This window comes from Schistocerca piceifrons, chromosome 3 (assembly GCF_021461385.2).
Source record: "Schistocerca piceifrons isolate TAMUIC-IGC-003096 chromosome 3, iqSchPice1.1, whole genome shotgun sequence".
In the NCBI taxonomy this organism is placed as follows: Eukaryota; Metazoa; Arthropoda; class Insecta; order Orthoptera; family Acrididae; genus Schistocerca; species Schistocerca piceifrons.
The window spans coordinates 937,133,109-937,152,103 of record NC_060140.1 but is presented as its reverse complement, the minus strand read 5'-3'; the positions used below and the strand labels follow the sequence as shown (position 1 = coordinate 937,152,103).

The following is an 18,995-nucleotide window of genomic DNA, read 5'->3' as shown; positions in this document are numbered from 1 at the left end:
CACGCAGTATCATATCTCCCATTTCATCTTCATCTACATCCTCTTCCATTTCCATAATATTGTCCTCAAGTACATTGCCCTTGTATAGACCCTCTATATACTCCTTCCACCTTTCCGCTTTCCCTTCTTTGTTTAGAACTGGGTTTCCATCTGAGCTCTTGATATTCATACAAGTGGTTCTCTTATCTCCAAAGGTCTCTTTAATTTTCCTGTAGGCAGTATCTATCTTACCCCTAGTGAGATAGGCCTCTACATCCTTACATTTGTCCTCTAGCCATCCCTGCTTAGCCATTTTGCACTTCCTGTCGATCTCATTTTTGAGACGTTTGTATTCCTTTTTGCCTGTTTCGCTTACTGCATTTTTATATTTTCTCCTTTCATCAATTAAATTCAATATTTCTTCTGTTACCCAAGGATTTCTACTAGCCCTCGTCTTTTTACCTACTTGATCCTCTGCTGCCTTCACTACTTCATCCCTCAAAGCTACCCATTCTTCTTCTACTGTATTTATTTCCCCCATTCCTGTCAATTGCTCCCTTATGCTCTCCCTGAATCTCTGTACAACCTCTGGTTCTTTTAGTTTATCCAGGTCCCATCTCCTTAAATTCCCACCTTTTTGCAGTTTCTTCAGTTTTAATCTACAGGTCATAACCAATAGATTGTGGTCAGAGTCCACATCTGCCCCTGGAAATGTCTTACAATTTAAAACCTGGTTCCTAAATCTCTGTCTTACCATTATATAATCTATCTGATACCTTTTAGTATCTCCAGGGTTCTTCCATGTATACAACCTTCTTTCATGATTCTTAAACCAAGTGTTAGTTATGATTATGTTGTGCTCTGTGCAAAATTCTACCAGGCGGCTTCCTCTTTCATTTCTGTCCCCCAATCCATATTCACCTACTATGTTTCCTTCTCTCCCTTTTCCTACACTCGAATTCCAGTCACCCATGACTATTAAATTTTCGTCTCCCTTCACAATCTGAATAATTTCTTTTATTTCATCATACATTTCTTCAATTTCTTCTTCATCTGCAGAGCTAGTTGGCATATAAACTTGTACTACTGTAGTAGGTGTGGGCTTCGTATCTATCTTGGCCACAATAATGCGTTCACTATGCTGTTTGTAGTAGCTTACCCGCATTCCTATTTTCCTATTCATTATTAAACCTACTCCTGCATTACCCCTTTTTGATTTTGTGTTTATAACCCTGTAGTCACCTGACCAGAAGTCTTGTTCCTCCTGCCACCGAACTTCACTAATTCCCACTATATCTAACTTTAACCTATCCATTTCCCTTTTTAAATTTTCTAACCTACCTGCCCGATTAAGGGATCTGACATTCCACGCTCCGATCCGTAGAACGCCAGTTTTCTTTCTCCTGATAACGACATCCTCTTGAGTAGTCCCCGCCCGGAGATCCGAATGGGGGACTATTTTACCTCCGGAATATTTTACCCAAGAGGACGCCATCATCATGTAATCATACAGTAAAGCTGCATGCCCTCGGGAAAAATTACGGCTGTAGTTTCCCCTTGCTTTCAGCCGTTCGCAGTACCAGCACAGCAAGGCCGTTTTGGTTATTGTTACAAGGCCAGATCAGTCAGTCATCCAGACTGTTGCCCTTGCAACTACTGAAAAGGCTGCTGCCCCTCTTCAGGAACCACACGTTTGTCTGGCCTCTCAACAGATACCCCTCCGTTGTGGTTGCACCTACGGTACGGCTATCTGTATCGCTGAGGCACGCAAGCCCCCCCACCAACGACAAGGTCCATGGTTCATGGGGGGGTTTTTTTTTTTATATAAATGCCCAGATTTTGGGCATTTAAAACTGTACTGGGAAAATTCCTTGGCAAATGTCCATTTATAAATGTCCTGCCCACTGCACATTTGCCCGTCCCACATCACTAGTTGTACATGTACAGGAAAAGGATAGAAATATTTTAATACTCATCAATGTGTACAACTCTGGCACCAAGGAGGATAAGTTGTTGAAGGGAAGAGATTTCAGAAGAGGAAGACTGCTGCACAGTAAGTGTGACGTATGAACAGGCACAGGGCACCACAAAGACTGCATTTCATGAGGAAGTTAAACATTTGGGAACAACAGAGAGAGCACAGGTGGAAGAATTGTTCTGTTGGAGTTTCAAGATTTGTTTTTCCTGTGGGAGCATTCCCTGCAACACTGATGACCCAACACAGGATTCCTATGGGGGACAAAGCACCAGTGTACTAGAAACCTTATAGAATATCACAATACCTGCAGCAGATTTTAGAAGAATTTATCAATCAGCTGCTAACGGACAGGATAACAGAAGAAAGTCATAGCCCATGAGGGGCAGGAATTGTAATCATATCCAAAAAATCTAGGGATGGGTAAAGGAAGTACCAATAATATTGTGACTATTGCCATTTAAACAGTAGACGATAACAGATGCTCACCCCACTTTAAACATCAAGGGAACAATTGATAACACCTGCATATAAGAAATGTAAAATAATTGATCCACAGAATTAAAGACCAATATCCTTAACATCAGTTGGCTGCAGAATTCTTGAACACGTTCTGAGTTTGAATATAACAAATTTCCTCAAGACAGAAAAGCTGCTGTTCACAAATCAGTGGGGATTTAGAAAGCATTGCTCATGTGAAACTCAGCTTTCCCTTTCCTCACCTGATATTCTACAAACCATGGGTGGAGGGCTATATTTCTGGGAAGGATTTGACAGAGTGCCGCACCACAGACTGTTGGCGAAGGTCTGAGCACACACATTAGGATCCCAGATATGTGAGTGGTTCAAAGGCTTTTTAAAGAATACAATCCAGCACATGGTCCTCAATATGAGTGTACATTAAAGACCAGGGCATTGTCAGGAGTGCCCCATGGAAGCGTGATAGAACTGCTCTTTTTCTCTATATAGATAACTGAACTGACAAACAGGGTGAGCAGTAATTTAAGGCTGTCTGCTGAGGATGCTGTCGTGTACAAGAAGGTGTCGTCATTTACTGATTTTGCAGGATACAATATGACTGAAGACAGAATTTCTAGTTGGTCTGGTGAATGGCAGCTTGCTCTAAATGTAGAAAAATTTAAGTTAATGGTGACGAGTAGGAAAAACAGTCCTGTAATGTCTGAGTACAGCATTAATAGGGAGCTGTTTGACATAGTAACACAGATTACGTATCTAGGTGTAAAATTATAAAGCAATATGAACTGGAATGAACAATTGAGTTTGGTAGCAGGGAAGAATTTTGGGAAAGTGTAGTGCATCTATAAAGGAGACAATACATTGAACCTTGCATGACCTATTCTTATTTGAATGTTTGGGAATTGCTCCAAGTTGGATTAAAGGAAGACATCAAAGCAATTCAGATGTGTGCCACTAGATTTTGTTACCAATAGGTTTGATCAGCACACAAGTAGTAAGTAGTAGTGTGTGGTACACTCCACCATGCAGTACGTGGTGGCTTGCAGAGTATGTATGTAGTTGTAGATAATCTTGGGCAGTGTCAGTGTTTCTTGATGATGGATCTGAGTAGTGGCCATCATCAATTGGAGGTGATTCTAGAGGGCAGACCAAAGATTGTGCTTTCATTGTCTTGGGGACACTATCTGTACAGAAGAATTCCATTTGGTTTGAAGAATGCACCAGCAATACTTCAGCATTGTTAAACAGAGAGTTGAAGGGATTATAGCCTTGTCAACATTTAATGTATTTGGATGACATAATTGTTTTTTTCAAGAGGGGCGCAAGAGCACAGGCAGGCAGCAATTGAGAGAACCATTCAAGAGATTATGGGGCTGCACATTTAACACTGAGTACCGAGAAGTGTCATTTTGCACTGGAAGAAGTGAATTTCTTGGGAAGTGTAATTAGTAAGGATGGTGTGAGGACCAATCCGAGACTGATACAGGCTGAGCAAGATTTTCCAGCACCAGGGAAACGGAAGGGTGGAACGGATCCATCAAACAACTGGGAGGATGCTCAGTTATTATTTCAGTTCCATTCCACAGTGACTAGGATGCGTGTGCAGTTTTTTTGAGTGCGTATATTTCACAAGTACACACTTGCAGGGGGCTGCCACCATTCAAGATGTTGCATGGTAAACAGATCTCATCACCATCTGATTTGATTAAGCAGAGAGGGAGCAGGGCTGGTGAGTCAGTGCGAGAACTTGCAAGAAATGTGGGAGAAGTATGGGAGAGGATCCAAAAAGTGAACACCAAGGTGTTGTAGAGGCAAAAGGAGGCAGTGAAGAGCAAAGGAACCTCACCTCACTAGCCAGTGGGTGGTACTGTTGGGTCCATATACTCCAAAACGAAAAACAAAAAAAATCATGACACGATAATTGGGAGTGTACCAGGTGATTGAAACAATGTCATGTGAGAATGACAAGTTACAATTACCAATGAGGTGAATGAGCGTACATGTAAGATGCTTAAGACTGTTCAAGTGCGTCCCATAAACAGTCCCAGGAGGAGTATCAGTATGAATCTTTCTTACACAACTTTTACCTCTACAACTATGAACAGGTGAATAACTTCAAGCAGTAGCTGTTAAAATTCATTCACATACACAATCTCTGGCTACTACTGCCTGCTGAGAACTAGAATTCAGGACAGAACATGGAGAAATATTTTTACCTGGATGCAAGTGCTGTATCTAGTGTGTGGTGACATAATGTTTTGTGAGGGTGGGGAATGACAGATGGCTTATGGGATGCATCTGAAAGAGGTAACTGTAGATTATGGGTTAGTACTGCTTAATGACAGAAAATCAACCACAGTATCTAGTCTGAACAAATGACAGACAGCGATAGATCTAACCATATGTTCACTTGAATTGGCTACTTTACCTCACTGGGCAGTTCAGAGTGATACGTTAGACTCAGATCATCTCCCAATTGAAATTAACCTACAAATAACTCCTATGTTAGAGAAGTACGTACAGATAAGTGGAAAATTGAGAATAAAAAAGTGTAGTGGGAAGAATACAAGACATGGGGTCAGCACCTAATTCCACAACTAAGAATATTCCACAATCTAGAGGATGTCTCGGAAGTATTTATCAAACTCATAAGCAGAGCACCTTCCGAAACAATTTCAATGAATAAAATATAAAAGAAACCAATGACAAATTCAACAATTTGGTGGGATGCAGAAAGTTCAAGAGCAATTGCAGCAAGACAAAACACACTGAGAGAATATCGTGCAAACCAATCACTCAATAAGTACTTACAATATAAGAAAATAAATTCCCAAGTGAAGCACATTTTAAAGAAAAAGAAGAAAGAGAGCTGGAGAGCATTTTGTAACAAATTACATAAAGATACTAATATTACAGATATATGGAGACACATTAAGGCTCTTCAACTTAGGAACCAAGGATATATCAATTTCAAAAGGATGGCTGGCTCATTTGCAGACATATTTCTACAACAAAATAACGCGCCCCGCAATACCAGCAGAACCTTTGAGTGCTCAAGAAGAATTGTGACATCATTTCTTATGCTCGCCATATATGAAAAAGAACTGTTGATTGCCTTAACCCGCTCAGCAAACACAGCACCAAGAGTGGATATTATTTATTACAAGACCCTGCAGAATTTATCTGACTCCACAAAAGGGTGGGTGTTGGATATCTACAATCGAATATGGTTATACAAATCATTTTCTGAAAACTGGAAATGATCCAGCATCTGCCAACTCCTACAGACCCATAGCACTATCATCATGCACTGCAAAAACTTGGAACAATTAACTAAAAATAACCTTGAATGGTGGCTCAAAACTAATAATATACCACCATATTATTAATATGGTTTTTGGAAACATTGCTCTACATTGGATGATTTGAAACAACTCACTTTGGACATACAAAGTGCATTCATGGAAAGGGAGTATGTTACATCCACATTTGTGGCTACTGAAGGAGGCATACAACAACATTGTCATTCCCTTATTAAGGCAGAGAACGATAAATAGGACTGCCATACCATGTTGTTTATGATATACTCAAACCTTTTGTTAGAAGGACTGTCCTCTTACACTTAAAAAATAAAACCGTTTGCCCAAAATATGCCGTTATTGGTCTTCTACAGGGATCGATATTGAGCCCTAATCTGACTCAGTAGTTACTTGGGGATGAACAACCTTGCACAGGATATAGTAGCAAGGAGAGCTTCATCAAACCAGCCTCTGGACTGAAGACGACGACGACGATGAAGACGACGACGACGACGACAACAACAACAACGTCCATAAGAAAGGTGATACTAGAGATGTCAATAAGTACCAAACTGTTTCACCAGTTATATCATTTTCCAAAATTTTTGAGAAGGTGGTGTGTTCTACAATAGTATCTCACCTGAGCGACAATAATATCCTCAACAAATCACAGTTTGGATTTCAGAAGAGTTGTTCTCCTGAGAAAGGGATTTACATGTTCACTCACTGAATTTCACAAGCACTAAATAATAAAACAGTACCGTTTGGTATTTTCTGTGATTATCTAAAGCATTTGACTGTGTAAATTACAATATTTTCCTTGATAAATTCAAATTTCATGGGACTGATGGTATAACCAACCAGTGGATAATGTCATATGTAACCAAAAGAGTGCAGAAAGTTGTACTTAGTAATTCAACCAACTTAGTCTTGGACATTAATCTGACTGGGGAGAAATCATGTATGAGGTTCCCGAAGGCTCAACTTGTGTCCACTATTGTCCTTACATATGTAAATGATCTTCCATCTAATATATAACAAGCAGAATCAGTTCTTTTTGCAGATGACACTAGTACTGCAATCAATCCAATCATACACAAAAAAAGAAGAAATAGTAAACAACTTTCTTAAAAGTATCACTGAATAGTTTTCTGCAAATGGTCTCAGACCCTCAATTTTAAAAAGACACAACATATTCAGTTCTGCACACTTAAGGATTCTACATGAGTGACAAGTGGTACACATGGTGAAGAAATGATAAATAAGATGGAAACTTCAAAATTCTTAGGGGTCCCTACTGATGAGAACTTAAACTGGAAAAAGCACATTTTGGAACTCTTAAAACAACTTAGTTCAGCCACATATGCAACTGGAATAGTTGTAAATCTTGGAGAGAAACAATCAGTATGTATAAGCTGACATACTTTGCATATTTTCATTCTATAATGTTATATGGAATGATTGTGTGAACTCACCTTTAAGAAAGAAAGTCTTCACTGCTCAAAAACACGAGTAAGAGTAATCACGGTTGCCATTCAAACTTGGAAAGAAAAAAATTCACTGAGAATTCCAAGTGTGAGGAGGAAGATGGTATCAAGAAGCTGCTCCTAATAAATTAATGGCGTGTGTGTGGAGTGGGGTGGGGAGAGGCAGCATACAACAATAATGACTTTTCTTTCCTCTCAGCTGAGCTATATACCAAGCCACAAGCAGTAGTTCAACTGCAATTTTTAAACATAATAAATTTATATCGAGTAATATTCATACAGTTAACAAACTCTGAAATATTAAGTGTTTTAAAATTTAACAATGGAAATTCCATGATGGAAGATGCCGAGTCGCAAATAGGCAAACAAAAGGACTGTCTAACAAAGCTTTCAGCTGAACAGACCTCATCAGAATTTCAGAGTTAAGACCCCCCCCCCCCCCCCCCCCCACACACACACACACACACACACACACACACACACACACACACACACACACACACACACACACAGGTACACACGCAAACACAACTCTCACACACACGACCACACTCTCTGGCTGCCGAGGCCAGACTGCGAGCAGCAGCACGTGAGGGGAGAGAAGCAAACTGGATCATGGGTGTAAAGAGGAGGCTGGGACAGGGGCGGGAAGGAAGAAAGCAGGGTAGGGGTAGGAGACGATAAAGTGCTGTTGTGGGAGCATATGGGGAGAGGGTGGGGACAAGGTAGGGCAGCTAGGCTAGTTGTGAGGTTAGATGGAGAGCCAGAAGGGAGGATAGCAGAAAAGGGAGAAGTAAAAAGACTATAGGTGCGTTGGTGGAATAGAGGGCTGCGTAGTGCTGGAATTGGGACAAGAAGGGTGTAGGTGGGTAAAGGACAATGACTAATGAAGGTTGGAGCCAGGATGCTTACAGGAATGTAGGACATACTGTAGGGAGAGTTCCAACATGCACAATTCAGAAAAGCTGGTGTTGGTGGGGAGGATCCAGATGGCGCAGGCTGTGAAGCAGTCACTGAAATAAAGTATTTGTGTTAGGCGGCACACTCAACAGGGTGGTCCAGCTGTTTCTATGCATGCAGACATCTTGTAGTTGTCATGCCCACGTAGAATGCAGCACAGTGGTTGGAACTTAGCTTGCATATCACATGACTGGTTTCACAGATAGCCCTGTCTTTGATGGAATAAGTGATGCTGGTGACCAGACTGGAGAAAATGGTAGTGGGAGGATGTACAGGACAGGTCTTGCATCTATGTCTGTAACAGGGATATGAGCAAGTGGTTGTGTAGGGATGGACAAGGGTACTGTGTGGATTCGATGGGCAGTGGGATACCACTGCAGGAGAGGTTGAAGGATAGTGGGTAGGATATTCCTCATTTCAGACCATGATAAGAAGTCATCGAAACCCTGGCGAAGAATGTGATTCAGTTGCTCCAGTCTTCGGTGGTACTGAGTCGCAATGGAAATACTCCTCTGGGGCAGGATGGTGGGACTTTGAGAGGTGGTGGGTGAATGGAGAGATAAGTTAATGAGAATTTGTAGGACGAACAAACCTGTAATGTTCTGCCTGACACAGTCAATTCTTTCAAATATCTATGCGTAACATTGAAAAGTGATACGAACTGGAATGAGCATTTGTGAACAGTGGCAGGAAATGTGAATGGTTCACTTCAGTTTTTTGGGAGAATTTTAGGATAGAGTGGTTCAGCTGTAAAGGAGACCACATATAGGATGCAGGTGTGACCTATTCTTAAATACTGTTAGAGTGTTTGGGGTCCGTACTAGGTCAGATTGAAGGAAGACATCGAAACAATTCAGAGGCAGGCTGCTTTATTTATTACCAGTCAGTTCAAACAACACTTAAGTGTTACGGTGATGCTTCGGGAACACAAATGAAAATCCCTGGAGGGAAACCGATGTTCTTTTCAAGAAACATAATTCAGTATATTTAAAGAACATGCATTTGAAGCTGACAGTGGAACGATTCTACTGCCGCCAACATATGTTAGACGTAAGGACAACCAAGATAAGATACGAGAAATTAGAGCTCATACAGAGGCATATAGACAGTCTTTTTTCCCCTCGCTCTTTTTGCTGGTGGAATAGGAAATGAAATGACTAGTGACAGTGCAGGGTACCCTACGCCACACACTGAAAGGTGGCTTCTGAAGTACCTATGTAGATGTAGATAAGGCACAGGAGATCTGTTTTTGTACAAGGATGTGAGCATAATTATGGTCTGTGAAGGCCTCAGTTAGACCATTGGCATATTTTGAGAGGGACTGCTCATCATTAGAGATGCGACTGCCAAGGGTGGGTAGGCTGTATGGAAGGGACTTCTTGATATGGAATGGGTGGCTGCTGTCTCAGTGGAGGTATTGCTGGTGGTTAGTCGGTTTGATACTGACAGAGTTACTGATGTAGCCACTTTTGAGGTGGAGGTCAACATCGAGGAAGTGGCTTGTCGGGTTGAGGAGGACCAGATGAAGTGAATGGGGGAGAAGAGAAGGTGTTGATGTTCCGAAGGAATGCGGATAGTGTGTCCTCGCCCTTGATAAAGATCACAAAGCTGTCATCAATGAATGTGAACCAGCTGAGGGGTTTGGTATTCTGGATGATTAGGAGGGATTCCTCTAGGTAGCACATGAATAGGTTGGCATTGGATGGTACAATGCTGATGCCCATAGCTGTACCCTTGATTAGTTTGTAGGTGATGCTTTCAGAGGAGAAATAATGATGGGTGAGAATTCAGTCAGTCATGGTGACTAGGAAAGAGGATGTATGTTTGTAATCTGTTAAGCATTGGCATTGGAAAAGGTAGTAATCAATAGCAGCAAGGCCATGGGCATTAGGGACGGTAGTGTAAAGGGAGGTGGCATCAACAGTGAGGAGCAGGGCACCATGTAGTAAAGAAGCAAGAATGGTGGAGAGTTGGCGGAGGAAATGGTTGGTATCTTTTATGTAGGAGGGTAGGCTGTGGAGTACTAGGCTGAAGGTTTTGGTCTATAAGAGCAGAGATTCTCTCAGTGGGAGCACAGTAACTGGCCACAATATGGCATCATGGGTGGTTGGGATTATGGACTTTAGGAAGCATGTAGAAGGTAGGAGTGCGGGGTATGACTATGGGCATCCACATGATACCATCTAATGCCAACCTATTCTTGGGCCCTCTAAAGCAATCCTTTCTAACCACTCAAAATCGCAAACCTCTCACATGGTTCAGATTCAATGATGACATCTTCGTGATCTGGATCAAGGGCGAGGACATCCTATCCACATTCCTCTAGAACCCCAACACCTTCTACCTCATTTGCTTATACCAATGGTGTCAGCGAGGCCTTCAAAGACTGTATTTACACTCCCAACCTTGTAGAAAAACAGATCTCTCAAGTCCTATCTCTCCAGTCACCCACCACATCCAGCGGCAGAGTAGCATTCCCTCGTGACTCAGTACCTCTCAGGAATGGAACAACTGAATCACATTCTCGACTAGCTTTTGACTACCTCTCGTCGTGTCATGAAATGAAAAATGTCTTACCCACTATCCTTCCCACCCCTCCCACAGTGGTATTCCGCTGCCCACCAAACCCACACAATATCCTTGTCCATGCCTACACAATCTCTGCTGTAGTAGACCTACATGTAAGACCTGTCCCATACATCTTCCCACCACCACCTACTCCAGTCCGGTCACAAGCACCACCAATCCCATCAAAGGCAGGGTTACCTGTGAAACTAGTCATGTAATCTACAAGCTAAGCTGAACCACTGTGCTGCATTCTACATGGGCATCACAACCAACAAGCTGTCTGTCCACATGAATGACCACTGACAAACTGTGGCTAAGAAACAGCTGGACCACTCAGCTGCTGAGCACGCTGTGCAACACAATGTTCTTCATTTCAATGACTGCTTCACAGCTTGTGCCATCTGGATCCTTCCCACCAACACCAGATTCTCAGAATTGCGGATGTGATAACTCTCCCTACAATATATCCCACATTCCTGTAACTGTCCTGGCCTCAACCTTCCTTAGTCATTATCCTTTACCCATCTATGCCCTTCCCTTTTCCCATTCCTGACTACACAGCCTTTTATTTCACCAACGAACCTACAGTCCTTTTACTTCTTTTCTTTTCCGCTGCCACCCCATTCCCCTCTGCCCACCCACCATCCAACTATGAAGACTAAACGTAACAGCCCCACCCTCTCCCCACCTCGGCCCTGTATACGCCCACAAGCAGTATTTTACTGTCCCCCACCCCTACTCTGCTATATCTCCCTCTCCTTACCCCAGGCTCCTCTTTGCCCCCATCACCCAGTTTGCTTCTGCCCCATCATGCACTCCTACTCGGAGTCTGGCCTTGGAAGGCAGACACTGTTGTCATGTGGATGACAGTTGCCTGTGTATGTGTGTGTATGTTGGTGGGGGGAGTCTAATTCTGAAGAAGGCCTTTTTCACAAAGAGCTTTGCTTAACAGTCTTGTTCTTGTGCCGATCTGTGACTTAGCATCTTCACTATATGGTGAGTGGCAACTCTCCTGTTCATAGTATTTTGAAATTTGTGATTTATAAAACTCAACAAAATTCAGTTTCAATGCTAGGGTAAAAATCCAAAATTCCCAGAGTGTTAATGAAAATCCTGAAATTCACTAGGCTCACTGTTTTTTTTCTTTTCTTTTCTTTTCTTTTCAGGTAAAATGTAATGCCCTGAGAATATCAGGTTTGCAGAAGTGCACATCCATAATCATCTTGTAGACCTCTGTTTAAGGAGTTGGGCATTCTGATTATTGCTTCGCATTGAATTTTTTTCTTTGTGAGGTCTGTTGTAAATAACCCACTCCAGATTAAAGGAACACTGATGTACATAATTAAAATAGCGGAAGGAAAAATGACATTCATTACTCCACATTAAGATTGTCTTGAGCACAAAATGGGGCACACAATACTGCAACGAAATTTTTGATTATTTACACTGACGAAAAGTTTCTCGTTGACAATTCCTTCTGTTCTGTAGAATAGTCTCTATTACTGTAATGGGTAAAAGGTGGTGGTTAGGAATTACTAACTCACATCTGTAGATGTTAAAAAAAAACTCTATAAATGTTCAGCATGTAACCATACTTAAAAATTAATTTGCGATGATATGTAAAAGATTCATTCCACAGCATTACAAATGATCAACAGAAAATGAAACTAACTAAAACTAATTCTCTTTCCAAATTTATTCTTGGACTCCTTTACTGCTTCCTCAAGGTACATACTGAATAACATCAGGAATAGGCTACAACACTGTCTCAATCCCTCCTCAATCACTGCTTCCCTCCCTTGTTGCTCGACTCTTTATAACTGCAGTCTGGTTTCTGTACAAGTTATAAATACCTTTTGCTCAAAGTATTTTATTTTTCACCTTGAGAATTCGCAAGAGTGTAGTGCAGTAAACATTGTCAAAAACTGTCAGCACCTGCTTTCTTTTGAATTGGAATTATTAGTCTTCTTGATATCTGAGGGTATTTCACATGCCTCATATATCTTGTACACCAGTTGGAATAGTTTTGTCATGGCTGGCTCTCGCAAGAATCTCAATAATTCTGAGGAAATGCAGTATACTCCAGCAGCTGTTTTTTGAATTAGATCTTTCAGTGCTCTATCAAATTCTTATCACAGTATCATATCTCCCAATCTCCATCTACTTCCTCTTCTCTTTCTATAATATTCTCTTCAAATTCAATTCCCTTTTAGAAACCCTCCTTATATTGCCCCCCCCCCCCTTTTTCAGCTTGCTCTTTTTGGCATCTGAACTCTTGATATTCATACAGTTCCTTCTCTTTTCTCCAACAGTCTCATTAATCTTCTGTTGGTGGTATCTGTCTTTCCTCTAGTTATGTTTGATTTTATAGCCTTGGATCTGTCCTCTAGTCATTCCTGTTTATACATTTAACACTTTCTGTCATTATCAGTACACATCTAAACTCCGCCTTCTTGCCTGCTACATTTTCATATTTTCTCCTTTCATCAGTTTAAATTCAGTAAGTTTTAATTTCAAGTTGATAAGCAATAAATTATGGTCAGAGTCCACATACGTCCCCAGAAATGTCTTACAGTTTAAAATCTGGTTTCAAAATACCTGCCTTACCATTACACACTGATCAGCCAGAACATTATGACTACCTACCTAATAGCCAGTATGTCCAGCTTTGGCACAGGTAACATTAGCGACATATTGTGCCGTGGAAGCAATGAGGCCTCGGTAGGTCACTGGAGGGAGCTGGCACCACATCTGCACATACAAGTAACCTAATTCCCGTAAATTCTGAGGAGGAGTGGACAAGCTTTGATGCCACATTCAATAACATCCCACATGTGTTCGATCAGGTTCAGATCTGGCAAGTTGGGAGGCCAGCACACGGATTGGAGCTCGCCACTGTGTTCCCCAAGCCATTCAACCACACTCCTGGCTTTGTGATATGGTACATTATCTTGTTCAAATATGTCACTGCCATTGAGAAACATGATTGTCATGAAGGGGTGCACGTGGTCTGAAACCAGTGTAAGATACTCCTTGACCGTTTTGGGGCCTTGCATGAGCTCCACTGGACCCATGGATGTCCACGTGAATATTTTCCAGATCATAATGGTGCTGCCAACGGCTTGTCTTCATTCTGCACTACACACGTCAAGGGCTGTGCCCTCCCCATTGGCACCATGAAGAAGGTACTGGGATTTGTCATACCATGCAATACTCTGCCACTGTGCCAATGTCCAGTGGCAATGGTCACATTGCCGTCTCAGTTGTAGTTGCTTATGTCAATGCGTTAACATTGGCGCATGCAGAGGCCCATTGTTAAAAGTGTTTGGTGCACTGTGAGTTCAGACACACTTGTACTCTGTGCAATATTAAAATCTGATGTTAGTTCTGCCACAGTCCGCCTAGTCTATGACGTTTGAAATCTGTAATGAAGGGTGGCAGCCAAACCCCGTGACATCTGGATGGGGTTTCACCTCAGTTTCCTCATGTGTTGAAGACACTCACCACAGCACTCCTCGAATACTTGACATGTTGTGCAGTTTCCGAAATGCTCATGCCGAGCCTCCAGGTCATCACAATCTGCCCTCAGACAAACTTTGACAGATTGCGCGCCTTCCCCATTCTGCACACAGGCAGCACACTCGTTGATACTACGTGCAACATGAGTGTATGTGACTAGCAGTCATTCCTTGCCAAGTGACACTGCTATCAATACTAGGTCAGAGATCATAATGTTCTGGATGATCAGTGTGTAATCAATCTGAAATCTCCTAGGGCCTCCAGGTCTCTTCCATGCATAAAACCTTCTTAATGATTCTCAAACCACTTGTTAGCAATGATTAAATTATGCTCTGTGCCAAATTGTATTAGACAACTATCTCTTTCATTCCTTTTTCAAAGTTCATGTTCTACAACTTTTTCTCTTCTTTCTTTTCCTACTACCAAATTCCTGTGACCCATTACAATTAAAATTTTTTCTTCCTTGACTAACTGTATAATTTGTTTTATTTCATTATACATTCTTTCAATCTCTTCATTATCATAGTTAGCATATGAACTTGTACCAATGTAGCGGCTTCATGTATATTTCGGCTACGATAATGCATTCACTATGCTGATCATAGAAGCTTACCCGCATTCCTATCTTCTTGCCCATCATTAGACCTACTCCTGATTTATTTCCATTTGGTGTTGTATTCATAACCCAGTACTCATACGACCAGAAGTCTTGTTCCCCCTGCCACCACACTTCACTAGTCCTCACAATATCCCAACTTCAACCTATCATATCCCTTTTAAAATTCTCTAACATCCCTACCTGATTAAAGGATCTAATGTTCCACACTTCAATCCTTAGAATGTCAGTTTCATTTTTTCTGATGACATCCCCACCTGGAGATCTGAATGGGGGACTATTTCACCTCCAGAATATTTTACCTAAAAGGATGTGCCACCATTGTTTATCCGTAAAGAAGAGTTGCATACCCTCAGGAAAAAATAATGGATGTAGTTTCCCCTTGCTTTCAGCTGTTGACAGTACCAACACAGCAAATTCGTGTTGGCTAAAGCTACAAGACCAGATCAGTCAATCATCCATACAGTGGCCCTCCAACTACTAAAAAGGTTGTTGCCCCTCTTCAGGAACACATTTGTCCGACCTCTCCACTGCTGTGTTGTGGTTTCACCTATAGTATGGGTGTCCCTATTGTTGGAGCACTCAATCCACCCCACATTGGTGCAGTTCATAGGGGGAGATTCTTCTATATGCTTCCTACAATACAAAAGCCTATCAACAGTGGCTGCATCATTGGGGCTGTCATTCTGTCATAGTTGACCAATCCATTTCCTATGTCCTGAACATCAACCATTTCCTTCACCTTATGGGCAATGGGACAATGTAGCTGTCTGTGTTTGTTCCCTCTGAAGGAGGATGTGACCAAACAGCTGCACTACCAGGTCCATAACTTCTTTATCGATCTGTCTACAGATCAATGTCTCCGCTATGTGGTGCACAATTATCTTTATTTTCCCATGGTTCACATTTCGCCTAGGACTAAACAATATAGCAGCAGTAACAGCACAGAAGTATTTAAAGCTGCATTTCAGATAAATGTGGCTGACTGACTACTGTGATAAATTATGGAAAAAAAAATCATAATGAAATATGATAAAACTGTGTATGTATCCCCCTCCCAACACAAACTGACAAAAATTTCACAGGTACATAATATAAAGGATAATATGCACTGTCTGGTCACATAGCCAGTGGGATTCACTTCACCTGGTTTTGGAGAAACCAGTTTTGTCTGGGGAGGGGGGGGGGGGGGGGTGGGCAAATGCAAAAGGGTAGGGTCTCATTGGTGGCAGTTCAAACGTACAGGGGATGATGGTACCCCTTAGGGAAATGGCAGAAAGGGACAGAAAAGGGCACCAGATACACTCTTTGTGTATGCCTGGGGACTCATTCAGCATATGAGGAGGCTATTCCGGCAGCCATTGAGAGAACAGGGTGCAACCAATTGCAGATTTTGGAACAAATTATGCCTGTTGTCTGGACTCCAAGGTCATTCTTGGGCCATTCCAGGGACTTGCAGAGAAATTTGGGAAGACCAACCTTGTGCATGGGGTTTCAACGAAGCTCACAATTTGCAGCATTGTCCCCAGAGCCGATTGTAGTTCTTTAGTTCTGAACTGAATGGAAGGACTGAGCCAGGGACTTGAAAGGTTCTGTGACAAGCTAGGCTGCAGCTTCCTAGACTTGCGCCATACAGCTGAGAACCTGTTGGGTCCCCCTAAATAGGTCTGGTGTGCACTAAACATCAGGCTGTTACTCAGGTAGCTAACTGGGTGTAGGAAGCACATAAGAGTTTCCTAGATTAGGCAACTCTCCATCCTAATCCAGATAACAATAGCTGTAGGAAACCCAGAAGTATTAGTGTAAGATCAAAAGAAATGCCTCCCACAGGTGAGAGTATAAAATCCAAATGGTAAACTGTGAAAGCCTTCACAAAAAAGTGCACGAGTTTGAAGCGCTCATGAAAAGCAGTGAAGCTCACATAATACTAGATACAGAAAGCTGGTTGAAACCTGTAATTGATAGCAGTGAGATTTTAGGGGCCAAAGCAGATTTCTACGAGAAAGGTCAACAATAGACAATATTTTCAACCTGTGCCAGATTTCGGAGAAAACTGCTTATAGAATTGGAACACATCACTTCTTTATTGACTTTAAGGCTGCATATGACAGTGTCAATAGAAACCAGTTGTTTCATGTCTTACAGGAGATGTGGATGTGTGGAAAACTCATGAGAATGATTAAAATGATTATGTCCGTCGTAAGAAGCTGCATTCAAGTTCGAGGAAATTACTCAGACTGCCTGGAAGTAAAAAAAATGGACTACATCAAGGAGATGCATTAGCATGCTTATTATTTAATGTAGCACTCGAGAAGGTGACCAGAGACGCAGGCCTACAGACCAGGGGCACCATCTTCTGCAAGTCAGTGCAGAGAACGTATACATCATAGCATGGACAGTACTAACACTGAAAGAAGCTTTTACAGCCTTAAGTCACGCAAGTAAGAAGATGGGTCTTATGATAAATGAAGATAAGCTAAATACATGGCCTATGGGAAAGCATATCAACCCAATATGCCATCAACTTTTAGTGTGAATGGATACACATTTGACAGAGTTGATAGCTTCAAGTATCTTGGAGGAGGAGGATGTTAGTGTTTAACGTCCCGTCGACAACGAGGCCATTAGAGACGGAGCGCAAGCTCGGGTTAGGGAAGGATGGGGAAGGAAATCGGCCGTGCCCTTTCAAAGGAACCATCCCGGCATTTGCCTGAAACGATTTAGGGAAATCACGGAAAACCTAAATCAGGATGGCTGGAGACGGGATTGAACCGTCGTCCTCCCGAATGCGAGTCCAGTGTGCTAACCACTGCGCCACCTCGCTCGGTTCAAGTATCTTGGTTCCACAGTCACTTGCTTTAATGACATCTCAACTGAAATTAAGATTAGGCTGATGCCAGTAAATAAGGCATATTTCACCTTCAGTAATTTATTCTGGTCAAGACTCTTCAGCCGCCCAACAAAATTCACTATTTATAAAACCCTTGTTAGACCAGTTCTCACTAATGCTTCGGAAACATCGCCCTTGATGGAAACCGATGCAAAGCTGCTCAAAGGATCTGAGAGGAAAGTTTTGAGGAGAATAACTTATCCCGCGTATGACCGAGAACAATGGCTGAAAATGTACAATGTAGCATTGTACACTATATATGCCAATGCGCCTGTAATAAAAATCATAGGATCAGAAATGGTAAAATGGGCAGGTCATGTGGCAAGAATGGAGGAGTCTGAGGTGATAAAGAAGATTCCCTTTGGTAATCCAGGAGGACAAAGAGGGCAAGGCCGACCTCGAGCAAGATGGCTGGATGGACTGGAAGAAGACCTATGGAAGCTCGGATGCAGAAACTGGAGGAGGGTAGCATGTGACCAACCTCACCTCCCAGAGAAATAAAGCTCGAGTATTCACTGTACAGCCACAACAAAAGGCACTGAGGTCAGACCACTCCCCCCACAAATAAGACAGTTGGAGGAGGTAAGTCCCATTTACTGTTATCTGCAATGCAAATGCTGCTCTAACAAGGGCGAATAGAATTACTCAGATAAAATCATACAAGTCATATCCTGACAAGAGCTGATAACAGAAATTTGGATATCTGAAAGCAATTAATACACAGAGTGGAAGTGATACTAAAGAACAAGAACATACAGAATTTTTTCTACGGCTGGACATATACATTGTTTACAACATAAGCTTCAAAATACAAATAAATCACATATTTGACGATTTCTGAATTAAAAATGTAAATTATAAGCAAGAGACATCCCATCAATAAATGAAAAAATGGCTGAGGTTCTTTTTTATGTTTGTATCAGAAATTTACAATAAAAGATTGGTAGGGCATTCCTACTGGTAATAAGCAAGTACGATACCATTCCAGATCATAATATAACAGTCCATTAAGGCCTGTTTAAAATGAACATTTCCCAGTCTAGTTCAGGATTGCACATGTAAACAAAATATGTAACTCATCTAAAAAAACTTATAACTGAGAAAACAACTGTTTAATCTATTTCAGTTCAAAGTGTAGAAGCTCTGTAAATGAAGGGAATAATTCCCGTGAAGGGAGTCTCCAGTAATTAATAGAAAACATAAATGTATTATTGTAATTCCTTAT

The 18,995-nt window shown here is 41.7% G+C and overlaps 1 protein-coding gene across 1 annotated transcript in view; it reads right to left on the bottom strand.

The window, feature by feature from the left end:
• The window catches only part of LOC124787820 (mediator of RNA polymerase II transcription subunit 1-like), a 237,130-nt gene that overhangs the window by 116,362 nt on the left and 101,773 nt on the right, over positions 1 to 18,995 (bottom strand). The gene's annotated exons all lie outside the window — the stretch shown is intronic.